Here is a 15,368-nt window from a genome sequence, read left to right on the forward strand (position 1 = left end):
GAGATGTGGTGCACACAAGAAAAGTTGTGGTGCGGCATTCAGAGATAAGGTTCACTTCACTACTGTATAGGCTGTGTGAAGAAAAACAACTAAGTTTGCGCCAAAGGCAAACGGCCTGAGTTCTCCACTGGTTTCCTTGTTGTGATTCAGGGTTGCATCTTTATGTGGGTTAGTCTCAGGGTGACACAGGGCCACTTACTTACCTTCATTAACATTCTTTCTTGTGGACACTCTAATCTACTCTCAGATTCATGTTATGTTATGTTATGTTAATTATTTCTTCTATAGCGCTCGGCTACTCCAAGGAGCATCCCGGCGCTTTGGCGAAGAATATCTGCAGGTAGAAGGGCAACATAACAGCTATGTTCATCGCCTTAACAATATCCCCAGAAGCCAGAATGCATCCGGAGAACTTCCTCAGCAATGCTCCAGCATGCTAATAGGTGGCGCTATGCAGTGCCACAATTACTCCATACTGCCCGGAAAGTGACGGAACAGCAGATAAGCACCACCCCTGCGTGTTCAGATCAGGCTGTTTTTTTTATTTTTAATACTTCAAGCCCTTAAGCTCTCAGACGTGCAGTACTATGAAAAAACATAGAAGCCAGAAGACCAAAATTTAACTTGAATCCTCATTATTATCTACGGGAGTCCACTCCACAGAATGTGAAGGTGGGCGTTCAGTGAGGAACCTGGGGTTAAATAGTGTACCCATCACCAAAGGTAAGTACTTTGTTCTTCTGATGGATATGGCAGACTCCTCACCTTAAGCATGGATACCTTCCAAAAGTGGAGGGTCTGTGGAGTGGACTCAAATCAGAAGGTACTTCAGGACCAAGTGGGCAAAATGGCTGTCCTGTCAAGGTCGCAATGTTTCGTGAATATGTACACGGATGACCACGTTGCAGCCTAGAGGATGTCCAGAAACAGCGACACTCTTGCCACTTCCATTGTAGCAGCAATGGCTCTGGTTAAACAAGCCCACAGTTTGCTTTCCGGCCAGCCCAACAGCAATTATTTAGGCAGAGGACTATCCATCTTCACCAGCTTTCTGTACTGCTTTCCTTTCTTTGCTCCAGAAATCAACACAAAGGTCTTTATTGAAGTCAATGTAAAAGCTTAACAGCCGTTTGGGGATTATGTGATCTGATGGAAGAGTGATAGACTGCTCTGCCCAAAAAGGCAGTACTACTTTGGATAAAGAATCTACCTGTGTTCTCAACACAAACGTGTCTGCAAAGACAGTGGTGTACAGCAGATTGCACTGCAAGCACCTGCATTTCATTCACATGGCACGCAGAGATGATGGCAGTTAGGAAGACTGTTTTGAGCATCAGCAGTCGCAGTGAAAAGCCCATCATAGGCTGAAATGGCATACACATAGCACATGTTAACACTAAATTCAACTCCCTTGCAGCATGATGAACAGCTTGAAGGAAAACAACGGAGGAAGACGTTTGCTAAAACCCACCACAACAGGCGATTTAAATAGTGATGGTTGAGCAGGTAAGCACAGAAAGTTCCAAAGGGCTAATAGTTAACCCCTAACTTTGCCCATTGCAAGGCCTTCCTGGGCCAGCAATAACCCAAACAAACCACTCTCTGAAAGTTTGACCTGCCAAGGATCGGTATGAAGAGCACTACACCAGGCAACAAATTTCTCCCAGCGGCGAGCATAGATGAACTTTGTCGATGACCGTTATGCTGCAAGGATAATATTATTCAGAGTGGCCGGCATACAAGATGCATTCAACTCTGCTGCTCAAACTCCATGTACAGAGGTGTGGGTTGCAGAGATTCGGTGCAGAGTCCACCCATGGTGCTATCAACATAACTTGGGCCTGCTCGGTTCTGAATTTCCTCAGAAACTGAGGCAGGATAAGGAGTGGTGAAGACGCAACAGGAGTCCAGTATCTCAGATTGGAATCGGCCCCTACCCGGCCTCGGAGGCAAGATGGCAGCCGTGTAGCTACGGCCGTTAGCAGCAGGTCGCGATGAGGAAGCGGTTTGTAGCCCCAGGGTGATGTTTTTGCAGGGATTACGGCAACCTGTGGACATGACTTCATGAACAAAGTTACCGGCGATAAAATATTAATTTTTTTTGTGTACTTATAGAGCGCAGTCCTGTCACCCAGAGGGCAATATGATTGCCGTACTTGTGTGCAGCGGCTCCGGGAGATTCTTGTTCCGGGCTCTGGCGCAGGCTGCGACTGCTCTCGCCGCTGGCGTTCCACGAGCATCGGTGGGCGGGGCATGCGAGTGAGGCAGCGGAGCAGAGCGGAGTTCCGTGCTGAGACGAAGCACAGGAGCGGAGTTAGGAGCCACGGCTGGGATTTGGGTGGCGGCAATTCCTGGAACCTGACATGCCCGACGAGCCTGAGAAGGATTAGGAGAGGAGGTTGCTTGCTGCACTCAGGAGCTATGGCCCCCAAACCAATCAACTCCAAAGCGGCAATATCCAAGAAAAAAGGAGGGGCAGAGGGGGGAACGGCGGTGTTGGCTGCGCAGGATGAAGGAGACCCCCGGCTGAAACAGCAATCACTCACTGCAAGGAAACATCAGCAGCTGGCAGTTAAGACACGCCAGGCAACTGCCACAATTGCAGAGATGTTTTCCAAAAACAGCAAGGTAAAAGGAGTAAAGGAGATCCCACCCCAGGCAGTAGATGGGGCAACGAAGGATACGGGGGGCCAAGATGCATTATCCACCAGTCTAGTCGGCATAGAAGAAGGTGCTGAAGGTACGGCTGCCCAGCAAGTATCCACTGAAGCTCCTCAGAGTGACAGCGTGCAAGTGATTGTATCCGCCCCAGCGGCCGATATAAGTGGGTGCCCTGCAGTGGGAAAGACTGTAAAGGACCGAGAGATTCTGGACAATATTGCAGGCACCTCTCCCAAGGCAGGCCAATATACCAGCAGTGGTCCTCCCCAGGTGGCGGTAGCCTCGGGTCCCCGCGATCTCGACCCAGCATCTATGGAGGCTACCATTGAGGCTACCCCAGGTGGAGCATCGAGGGGCCTGGTGGAGAAAGTCCCAAGTGAGTGTTTTTTCTCGGTGTCCGAAAATGCAGAATGGTCAGATGAGGATGAGCACAGCTCCTACCTGGAAGGTAGTATTCAGGACTCAGAAAGTGATATGGAGCAAGAACCCCCTACTACAGCTGTCAGGCCAGGGGCGGCATCGAAGGGGCAAGAACACTATGAACTAAGTTGGGATCATTCATCGGCCATGCCATTACAAGGTAGTCCAAATACGGCGGTATCCCAGATGTCGCTCCTGGAATTGATTCACTAGGAAATTATCGCCCATCGTGAGGAGACTCGCCAAGACAGTAAGAAATCACAAGCCGCAGTGAGGAAGATGCAGGGGGTGGTGAGGGAGAGGTGTGGCGCCAGGGCGACTGACGCTGGAATCTGGGGATCACGTTTCGATCCCCAGCGCCGGCGGCAGGTTAGCCCAGCACCATGTGACTCTGGGCAATAGCTTGCTTAATCTTCCCGACGGCCCCCAGCGCCTAGAGACCCTAACGGGTGATTGTGCGCTTTACAAATGTGGATTATTATCTAAAGCTTGCACGAATCTGGGGGACAGAGTCTCAAATTTGGAGGAGCGAGTTGTCTCAACTGAGGCCGAGGCAGTACCTGCTGTAACTAAAGTGGATGCCCACTGCGCACAAGTGGTAGATATTCAATGGAAACTCGAGGACATGGAGAATAGAATGAGACGTAACAACCTTAGGGTCCTCGGGATTCCAGAAGGGGTGGAAGGGTCAGACATCAGAGCGTATACCATCAAGCTATTCGATCAAGCATTTCCGGAGCTCTCCAGCTGGAACTGGCTCTCCGAAATTCAGAGGGTACATCGCACCCCTTTCAAAGTTCGGAAAAACGCAAGGGAAGGGGATAAGCCAAGGGCCATTCTAATCTTCCTTGGCAATTTTGTACTAAGGCAATTAATTGCAGAGAAGTCAAGACCGGAGGACTAGTGATGGGATCTCATTCTTCGTTCGGCCGGATTTCTGCCATGTGACGGTGGAAAGGAGATGGAGGTTGCGGCAGCTCATTAAACCATTTCAGGAAAAAAACTGCAGGCCTTTTTGATAAACCCTGCCCAGCTAAAGGTTATTAATGAAGGGAGGACCCATTACTTTGCTTCTGAGATAAAGGCGAAGGAATACCTTGACTCTTTGTGCAACTAGGCTCTAGTTGAAAGTGCATGAGTTGAGCATTGTGTTTGTTAAGGATATCTTCCAGATAAACACCAGGATGCCGCATCCTCTTCTTATTTTCCAGGTACTCAGGTTGTGTACTGGATCTCACAGTGATTAGGTGTGTTTATTTCCTGGGGTGGGATGTTAGGTTGAAATTATTTTGTATCTTTTTTCTATTCCTCATTGCGACTACTGCTTTACATCACACGCATAGACAAGGTCTGAGCGCCTCGACTGAGGGAGTGCAGGGGGGGGGTGGGTCAGGGGGGTTTGTGGAAGTGGCAGAGAGTGGGGCTGGGGGTTGGGGGGTGGAGTGGGGAGTGGGGAGGGGCAACGGGGTGAGGGGTGAAAAGGAAAAAAACAAGATAATCTGGTGTTGTGTTGAGATTGGTATTCACGAGCCCGACTCTTTAAGTGACATAATTGTGTTGGTTGAAATAATGCTATTGAATATTTGGAGAAGAATAGAGCAGACAGTGGTAAGGATGGTCAGTAAACTACTTAATGCTGAACATTAGAATTTGCACAGTCAACGTCAGCGGTCTGAATGACTGGAAGAAACGACAAAAGTTGGACTTTTTCGTTAAATACAACGGGATTGATATACTTTGTCTGCAAGAGACTCACCTCCCTTGGGCCAAACGGAATCTATTATTTATCAAGGGTTTCGACCTGATAGCTTGCACATCACAGACATCAACAACTAGGGGGGTTGCAATTTTAGGTAGATCATGTTTAGGGGGGGCTAAGCGGGTTAAAAGCGATAGCTTGGGAAGGTGGGTCATTGCAGAGTTATGCTTAGGGTATACAATCTGTTCAATCTACGGGGCAAACTGTGATGATCCTGATGTTTTTGATTTTCTGGAAGAGGAGTTAGCGGGCTGGCCAACCCCAATGATAGTCTGCGGAGATTTAAACATATCTACCGATTGGCATAATGTGCATAAGTATTCAGGGCGGAAACCCAGGGTGTTCCGGGCTATATCCTCTTTAATGAGCTCACACGGGCTAAAGGATGTTTGGGGGGAAAAGGAGCCTCTGAATCCCGGGTTAACTTACTTTTCGCACCCGTTTCAAAAATATTCAAAATTAGATTACTTCTTTATTTCTTCTCCTGAATTGAATAGAGTCAGTATAAGGAAAATACCTAGAATAATCTCGGATCATAATCCGCTGATTTTAACCTGTGAAGTAATTAAAGCAGAGAAACGGCATTCCAGCTGGACCTTTGAAAGGAGGTTATTATCGGATCAAAGATTTTTAGAACATATTAAAAAATGGACAGGGGAGTTCTTTGACGCAAATCGCTATAGTACATCCAGGAATGGCGTCTGGGATACGTTTAAGGCGGCTTTTAGGGGGGAAACCATTAGCTGCACGGCGAGACTTAGGAAAGCGGATAGGGGAGAGCTAGATAGACTTTTGGGCAAACTAGCGAAGGTGGAAGAACTGCATATTAGTGATATAGGTAGGGGTGTCGATGGGACAGAGAGCCAAAGAGGCCTGGTAATTATCAAAGCGGAGCTCCAAAAATTGGTTACGCAGAAGGCTGTAGGGAATTATCAGGCATCTAGGGCAAAGAGGTATGAGACAGGGGAACAGGCAGGCAGGGTGCTGGCGCTTCGTATCAGACAGGATAGAACCAGGAATATCATAGAGAGCATACAAGAGGATGGTAAGAACTACTCTGAGTCAAAGGAAATTTTAAAGGTCTTCAAAGATTTCTATCAAAAACTGTATGATGAAGAGAGCCGTCAAGAACAGCAAGTGGCGTGGCGGAGAGTGGGGACAGGGGCCCAATGCTGGACGCACTATCTAGAGAGGAGTTGGAAAGGGACATAACTAGAAGTGAGATTCAGGCTGCCCTAAGGGATCTTGCTGCCGGAAAGGCAGCAGGTCCGTATGGAATTCCCCTGGAAGTATATAAAAACATTGAATCTGAGACAGTTCCAATTTTACAAGATCTTTTCAATGGGATACTGTGTACAGGGGACATTCCCGATTCTTGGAAAGAGACCAATATTATTATCTTTCACAAGAAAGGCAAACCCAAGGAGAACCTGGGCTCTTACCGCCCTATTTCGCTTATTAACGCGGTTACCAAGCTATACTCGAAAATCTGGGCCAAAAGGTTGGGGAGGATCATTGGCGGTCTCGTCTCTCCCTGGCAGCATGGGTTCGTGCCGGGTTGAGGCACGACCGACCATACTCGACGAGCTATAACGCTGTTTGATGCCCATGCCGCCAGGGGGGGGAGGGATGGCCATGATCCTCCTCGACGCGGAGAAAGCATTCGACCGCGTGGTCTGGGAGAACTTGTGGGGAATCCTGGTAGGTAGGGGTTTTGGCCCTAAGACCATTAGAGATCTAAGAGCAATGTATAAAGACACGGTGGCACGGGTGTCAGTAATGGGAGAGAGCTCGGAGAAAATTGTGATCAAGAGAGGAACTCGCCAGGGATGCCCCTGTTCTCCGATCCTCTTCTCACTATATATAGACCCCCTGATCCAAAAAATCGTGGGATGCCCACAGATTAATCCTGTGATGCTGAATGGGTTCACAAATAAACTGCTAGCATACGCTGACGATCTGGCGGTTTTCACCACCGATCCACAGCAGGCGATGCCGGTACTTGTTGAGCTGGCGAAGGATTTTGGAAGTAGGTCTGGGTATCTGCTAAATGAGGGGAAAACCCAGATTATTTGCACCCCGAACATCTTTAAGTCAGACAGCAGATACACAGACTCAGCAGTTTATTTGGGGGTAAGAATTAATGCCTCAGTGGATAAGATCATCACTGATAACTACTGCCCCCTTATGGGATCGATTGAAACAGAATTAAAAAGGCTGGATGTATTATACCTCTCTCTGGTAGGGAGGGTTAATGTCCTTAAAATGTCAATATTCCCCAAGGTCCTATACCTGTTTCGAGCCATCCCATTATTGCTGGATGAAAAACTAATAAAAAATCTGGAATCAATCTTCAACATGTTTATCTGGCAATATGGGAAGACTAGGCTTTCCATGAAGCTTATGTCGCTCCCGTTCGAAAGGGGGGTCATGGCCCTACCAAACCTCCGTTTATATCATCTGTCTTGCCTTTTGGCTCAAATGTCTATACTGTTTCAATCGGTCCCAAGCCCGCAAGAGGTTCGGGGAGATAGGCAGGATCCCCCATCCATTTTTTAGCTTTTACTAGGGAAGAAGGCTGTTGGTTTACTTTTGAGTGAGGTAGACCGGAGATACTATAAGAAGGCCCGGTATAAGATTCTGGATGGGGTTTGGGGGACATGGAAAGCTACCCAAAAAATGCTGGAAATCCCTAAGATCAATGCTCATCATCTCCTCTGGAACTCTAATGTGTTCCCCTATTTGGGTTCGGACAGGAATGGCCAGTTCAGGAAAGAACATGGAATAAGGACCATAGGGGACATCATGGCGGGAGGGGAGGTACTTAGGTTTGAAGTGATTCAGCATAAGTTTGGGATTCCCTCTAATCACTGGTTTCTCTATAGACAACTGGCTCAAACAGTGATGGCATTTAGGCCGAGGATTTCAATAATGAATCGTATCCCCCTAATTGATTATTTATGGAATGGGGGCAATAAAATTAAACTAGTTTATAACCATTTAATGGTGGGCATCCAGGACGATTTGGAAAAAACGGAATCTGCAATTGCAGTGAAGTTAGGCGATCCAGATATTGATTTAGATCTAGCACTTGCACTAGATAAGAGACTTTTTCGATCCTCTAGCCTACGGGCTCAGCACTACAAAACGCTGTTTAACTTGTATCATACTCCGGCGAAGCTGCATGCCTGGGGCCTGGTGGAGAACGATAAGTGCCCTAGATGTGATAAGGGCCCAGCTGACTTAATTCACATGTTCCATCAGTGTGATCGGCTATCTTTAACATTAAGGGAAATTGAAAAATTTTTGGAGGGGCTGCTAGAATGTAGGATTGTTCTATCTCCTTCACTAATGTTATTAGGTGTAGATAAGAAATTGAATTTGGGAAGTGCTGCTGAAGCTCTGGTTTTTATATCTACTGCTGTACTTCGCATCCTTATTTCAGCAGGTTGGAAAGATTCCTCCCCCCACCTTTCAAATGTGGATTGCAAGGCTGCTAGGATTGCATAATATCGAGGCGTGCCTCTATGAGCTAAAAGGTAAAAAATACAGGGAATTAGGACGAAATATCTGGGCACCACTTGCTAGGTGGAGAAGTTGGAGTGGCTAAGTACGGTTTTAAATTGTATCCCGATTATGTATTGTTTATTGAACTACTGTCTGAATATTTTAATAGCACAGTTTTTTGATAACATATATTTATTACTGAATTGTTATTAACCTGTATCATGAACTTCTCCTTAAGGTCTAATTGGAATAAGGATATAATGAATTTGTAGATATCTCTCTTTTGTATGACATCAATTATCTCAATAAAAAAAAAATATAAAAAAAAAAAAGGAGTCCAGTATCTCAACAAAATGAGAGTGTATCTCACAGAGACTTTTCTGGAAGAAACTTTAGCATGCAGTAGAGCTCAAAATGTGTGTTCCTGCTGGTGGCAATCCGAACTAAGCAGGGCACACCCCAATGATCAACAATACCCACTGCCACCTCGGAGTGGAGATGACACTTGTGATCTGCCTGTTGACATCTGCTCAACTTCGTCGCCTTTGGCACTCAGAGATCCTGCTACATGGCTGGTTACCAGAAAGATGTTCAGCTGGTCCAGGCACAGCTAGGGGCTCATGGCATATGACCCATGATCCTTCTCTTCCTGATTGTAGCAGAACTACGTTAGTCGTGTCTTCTGTAAAGACATGCACCAGCCTGTCCTTGATGGTTGGCAGGAAGCCCAAAAGGTGAGGTGGAGCTGGCTCCGCGCCAGAGACCTCTGATCTCACCTTTCCCTGTGACTCATACCCCAGAAGTGATATGTCTCTACCAACTATGAAGCTTAGGTGAGGAAAAAAGAGTGTCATGCGCAAGTCATGTTGACACAAACTCATTTTCAATTTTTCTTATCTAAACAGTTGGTTTCTTTAGGAAAACCTTGTCGGATCTACACAAATGATCCCTTGCTAAATTGAGAATTTTGTTACTAAATATATAGCTCTCCCTCCATCACCTATGGGTTTCACACCTGTTTCCACCACAAAGTTGAAAGTAGATTGAAAGCACAAAAATTATGAAAAATGGGCTACCTCTTAGAAAAATGACAAAACAGTGGCAAACATGTTTTTATATACAGCTCTGCGTTTTCCTGAAAGCTGGGACGATGGTGATTTTAGCACAGCAAATATTTCAATTATGCCATTTCTAGGAAGGGAAACTGACACTTTTTCATGGGGCACTTCTTTCCAATTTCTTCCCCAAAAGTCTCAAATTCGTCAATATCTCAGCTATTTTCTCAGTCACCTGCAGGGCAATCCACGAACTCTAGGCCCATTTAAAATCCCCATTATGTTGAGGAAAGGGTGGGGCTTAGCGGTGATTTATCATAACTCATTAACTCCAGTGTTTCAACCGGCATTGAATTATTTTTATGAAGCCCTTTCAGTTATTGTCAGTTTTGAACATCACAACATCTTTAATGGGATACTGCTCTATAGACCCCAGGGCCTCGTCCGGGATTTCTGGAAACAATAGGGACCTTACTTGAAGATGGCTTGTGCCTTGACTCCTTAGTGGTTCTGGGGGACTTTAATTTCTATCTTGAGGATATAAATGACCCAGACACCAGGGGCCTTAACAAAATAATGGAAGCCGGGGACCTGAAACAACTGGTAGTTGGTCCCACACATTTGAAGGGTCACACCCTAGATGGGATATTTTGTAATAATACCGATATATCCTGTCTAGAGGTCCTTCCTTTGGCTTGGTCTGACCATAGTGCCATCATATTCGGACTGAAGACACCCAAGGTTGCTAAACTAGAGATGGCACCACCCAAAGATATGGAAATAATGATGTGGAAAAACCTAGATAAGGCACAACTTAAGGAGGAGCTTATGAACACTTTACCCCCCCCAGCCTCTTTCGGGTGATATTGACAAAGCTACATATGATTATACTAATTGGCTCAATAAAGCATGCAATAAACTGGTTACTTCAAAAATATGGACTCCCAAGAGAATCAATCCCTCGGCACCTTGGTACTCAGACCAGCTTAAATGCCAGAAACGGGTCTGTAAAAAACTTGAACGAGCCTGGAGGAGAGGTGACGGCTCGGTTGAGAAAGGTAATTACAAAACCAGCCTAAAACAGTACAAAGATTTACTGATGGAAGCTAAGAAACTTTTTTTCACCAGTGAAATCCTCCTAGCCAAGTCTAATACAAAATAACTTTTTAAAACTGTAAAAAGGCTAACTTCTCCGCCCAGCCCAAAAAAGTTAAGTAGTTCCGAACTTTGCGACAATCTGGCCATCTTTTTTCAACAAAAGGTAGAGGCCATATTTGGCACTTTCACTCCACAGCTAGAAGGGCCTGTTTCTCACCCCGTGGACCCTAATCTGGTGGACCCAGTTGGGGGACCAGTTTTTGAAAATTTTTCCCCTCTTGGGGGTGAGGAAATCACTAAGCTACTGTCCTCTGTTTGCTCTGGTTCACCCTCGGACCCCTGTCCGGTCCTCATAATTAAAGGGGTCTCTGAAGTGATTTGCTCTGTCCTGAACCCTCTCATAAATCAAAATTTTACCTCCGGAATTTTTCCCACAGCTTGGAAAAAGGCCTCAATCCTCCCCCTTCTAAAGAAGCCTTCGCTGGATCCCTTAGACCCGGGAAATTATCGGCCCATCTCACGACTTCCCCTGCCCGCAAAAATTACTGAAAAAGCAATGAATGCCCAGCTCAGTAGTTTTTTCCGCGGAAATAATGTACTTGATTCCAACCAGTACGGCTTTAGAGCCGACCATAGTATTGAATCAGCCCTTATCAAATCCTGTGAGGAGGTAAGGGAGGTCTTGGACAGTGGTGGGAAGGCTATACTGATAATGTTAGACCTTTCAGCAGCCTTCGACAAGGTCCATCATAAAGTTCTGATGGACCGGGTGTCGAGGGACGGGGTAAAGGGGGGTCGCCTGGAATCTCCTCTGTTCCTTTCTATCAGAGAGAATTCAAACAGTCGAGTTGGATAACAAGAAATCCCAGCCATTTAGTCTTCCATGTGGGGTGCCACAGGGTTCGCCACTGAGCCCAACGCTCTTCAACATCTATGTGACGTCCCTGGCAGCCCTGATTAGATCTTTTGGTTTCCAGCTGACTTCGTACGCGGACGATACTCAGATCGTCCTCTCCTTCAATGACGATTAGATAAAAGAAACAGGTGCATGTTTCCACGAGTACATGAAGGCGATCACATGCTGGATGTCGGCAAACTGTTTGAAATTGAACTCTAACAAACCAGAGGTGATTGTTTTTGGTAATAACCCGCATGTCTGGACCCCAGACTGGTGGCCTACAGACATGGGGAATTATCCCACCCCAGTTCTCAAAGCGAAAAACCTAGGAATCATAATGGACAACAAACTGACTTTTTGCGATCACATGAGTTCAGTTGCCTCCTCCTGTTTATGATCCTTCGAGTTCACAGGAAAATGAAACCGTATCTCTCGGACTTTAAATTTAGGATGGTAGTTACCATCCTGGTAATGACACGCTTAGATTATTGTAACAGCATTTATCTGAATGCCCAAAAACAACAGCTTAATAGGCTTCAGATGGTTCAAAATGCTGCAGCCAGATCACTGTCAGGTATACCAAAATTTGTGTCAGTCCGAGGAGAACTGGAGCGGTTGCATTGGCTCCCGGTGAAACAAAGGGTTCACTTTAAGGCCCTGTGTACAGCTTTTAAAGCCCTTAATGGGATCGGACCGGACCATCTGAGGCAAAGGTTCAAATGGTATACCCCAGCAGGACGTTCCGATCCTTGGGGGCAAAACTTGTTCAAACGCCTACTTTTAAAAATGCGGGTTGGGGAGGGAGGAGCTTTATCACATGCACATCCAAGCCATGGAACGAGTTGCCGTTTCACTATAAGGAACGCTGATAATGTGCTCGCCTTTAGAAGGAGCCTGAAGAACTGGCTATTTTCGCAGTGAGGGAAATGATCGATCATCTCGGCTCATGGTTCAGACAAAGCTCAGCGCCAGGACACCTTTTGGTATTTGCGCGCTTCTTATAAATTTCAATAACATAACATAACAGAAAAAAGGGCACAGATTTGGCATGGATACCATATGTGGAAAAAAGTTATGGAGTCCTTAGCACGAAGTACTCCAAATTGCCAAAAAGGAATCATCACTGGAGTAGAAAAGACTCAGCACTTAAGCAATCTCGAGCCATAAAAGGGCATGTCCATTAGAGACACTTGGACATTCCCTCAAAACCGGTTGATCGTATTCAGGCATGTTTCCTAAGCACTACACTGGGGTTCATAGCTCTGACCACACATTCTGCAGGGCTTGAAACCAGCATGCAAGACATACTTTGTCCGGTTTAGGCCATCTTGTATCATTTGAGCCAATGAGACTCTTAGGCCATACAGGACAACTGGCAAGATTTAGATTCCTATGTCCCATAAAGCATGGGTGTGCCTTCCCAAAAGGCACACAGCATTTAGAGTTAGTAAGGCTTAACCAGCTGAACAAAACGTTCTCTTTCCAAATGCATTAATAACTTTTGACTCTTTATTTGGAGGGCCAGCGGAAAGAAATTTGGCGTGACCTTATAAATCCATGCATGAACTACAAGGCTTTCCGGTGTAAGATACCATGTCAGAAAATCAGGAACACCTTGAAAACTGGTCGACTGACCAGAGGGCTAGAGCACAGCTTGGACCAAGTGCCAATAACAGTGTCTGTAGGAGCCTCGTTGAATGGCAAAAGGGTATGAAAAGAAGCTGGATCTGGTTGAATATTATCAGTTAACAAGTATGCCTCGGTTTCAACAGTATAACTGCAACAAATGATGGACAGAATGCTGAATGATTCAAGCATTCTCCCCAGTCAAGAGATCTGGGTTAAATCCATTGTGCTTTTGCCCACTACGCCACCCCAGTTTGGACCCAATCATATGCAAATCAGTCTTGACCATGTACCTCATGGGAACAGTCCAGACCGAACTGCCAAGCCAGGTCCTCCCTGGCTTCCACAGTTGGCAGCTGTAAATTAAGTACTTCTGCTGCCCTTTGCACAGCTTCTGCAAAAGAAGCACTTTCTTCCATTGGTGATCGAGGTGGAGAGTGTAGCATAGTCTCATGGAATGCATCCAGCCCACTGGCATTTTGTGAATCCAGGTCATAAGTATAGTAAGGGGGGAGCAGATTATCCACCGCATCATCATCATCAGTGCCATGTGGAACATTTTGCATCCCTTGAATTGCATCAGAGTCTGAGCCACATAAGTCCTTTAGCCTCACATAATACTGTCATTGAGGCAGAGGCTGAGGATTAGAATCCAGCCATGCATTTGAGATCTTGTAGCCCAAAATAGGCCTGGCACGAGCCGATGATGGGATGGGGTCAGAGACTAGTGTCAGAAACAGTTCTTGGCCTGGCACCAACAGAATTGGTGTGGATGAGGATACAGAAGTGACAGACATGGGCCTTGTGGCCGGAGTATGATATGAACCAGTATCAACATAGATGCCACAGAGATAGATGGCACAGAGGGATGGCTACCTGGAAGACGTCTAACTGGAACTATTTGGGGTTCAGTGAGGCTCGAAGGAGCACCAGAGGGAACCAGAAGCTTCTGAAAGAGCTGCAGCATAGTGACCTCCAGGGCGGCAATTTTCGGGTTGGTGGCGGCCCATGGAAATCACGGTACACCAGAATAAACTGCAGAACTGGATTGGAGGCAGAAGAGGCTTTTGATTGATGACTTCACACCCTCTTATCTGATTTTAAGTGGTAAGATGGGATTCAGTCGAGCTTGACTTTTTTGCACTTAGGGCTTGTTTTGAACTTACTGAAAAACTACAGTGGGGAACAGGGCTTTGCATGGGACTGACTCCTTAAAATGGATTGCGAATGGGCTCGCTGCTTGGAAGAGAGTGCGATCTATATTTTAACTGCAACCTCTTCTTCTTATGTTTGGAAATGCAGAGTTTTGCCTCCTGCTCCTGGATCACTTCTGGATGCATGAGGGCCCACCTATCACACTACTTTGAATCGTGACATGAGCCAAAGAAGCACTAGCCCTTATTGTGCGGGTCTGCAACCGACATCTGCTACCTGCAGTCACGACACAGTTTAAATCCTCTTGTTTTTGGCAGTATCATCCTACCTGGAATACTTCCCAACATAATTTAGAAGTCGTTTGAAAATCAACAAAGCTGGGAGAGGAGCTCCGGATCTGCAACAAAGGGAGTAGAAAGAAATTAACTGATGTCAGTGCACAGGGGTGAGGCTTACATGCAGCTCTGCTCCATCACTTTTTAGGGCTTTACAGACTTATCGCTGTGCCACATGGTTGGGAGCAATTCTGGGAAAATTCTCTAGATCCAGTCTGGCACCGAGGGATATTTTGTAAGCGAGGAATATGCAGTTAGTAGTATCCTTCAGAATCTAGGTGTAACACAGGAGGCAGGGGTTCTTTGAGTTCTTCTGTCAGAGCCGGAGAAACGTCCAGTTCTGTGGTTCTCTTATATTTTAGTACCTCCCTCCCTGGAGAACCTGGAACTGAATGAACGTGCACTTTCAGAGGTCAGTCGTATATTCTTTTCTGTGGTAGGGAAACAGAATATGGGGTGGCACATCAAAGGTGTCTGTCATTGCCATTACCTATCAGCTCATACTACTAAGGAAGCAGAGATGATTTGTGGTCCTGATAGAGAGAGAGACTGCTTACACCAGCTTAAAGAACATGAGTCTCTAGAGAACAATACTCAAAAGCCAATTCATCTACGCTCCCAACCATCCAGTATCCTAATATTCTAAGATTCACATTAGCTGCAATAAACATCCAACATAATGCATCTTAACCACATGGAAAACAGTCTTCAGACAGTGGTAGAACTAAAGTTGCCCTAACATGGCTTCACCAGAGGAGACATTGTTAAAAGCTGCAACTCACCATGAAAGGGAGGTGGTTGGATAAAGAAATAGGCTTCATGGATGGGTTTACAACAAAGACAGAGAATGTTCT

The 15,368-nt window shown here is 46.0% G+C and overlaps 1 protein-coding gene across 1 annotated transcript in view; it reads right to left on the reverse strand.

Annotated features, from left to right (window-relative positions):
• Positions 1–15,368, reverse strand: part of TBC1D31 (TBC1 domain family member 31) — a 670,562-nt gene that overhangs the window by 136,918 nt on the left and 518,276 nt on the right. The gene's annotated exons all lie outside the window — the stretch shown is intronic.

Source organism: Lissotriton helveticus, chromosome 4_1 (genome assembly GCF_964261635.1).
Source record: "Lissotriton helveticus chromosome 4_1, aLisHel1.1, whole genome shotgun sequence".
Classification (NCBI taxonomy): Eukaryota; Metazoa; Chordata; class Amphibia; order Caudata; family Salamandridae; genus Lissotriton; species Lissotriton helveticus.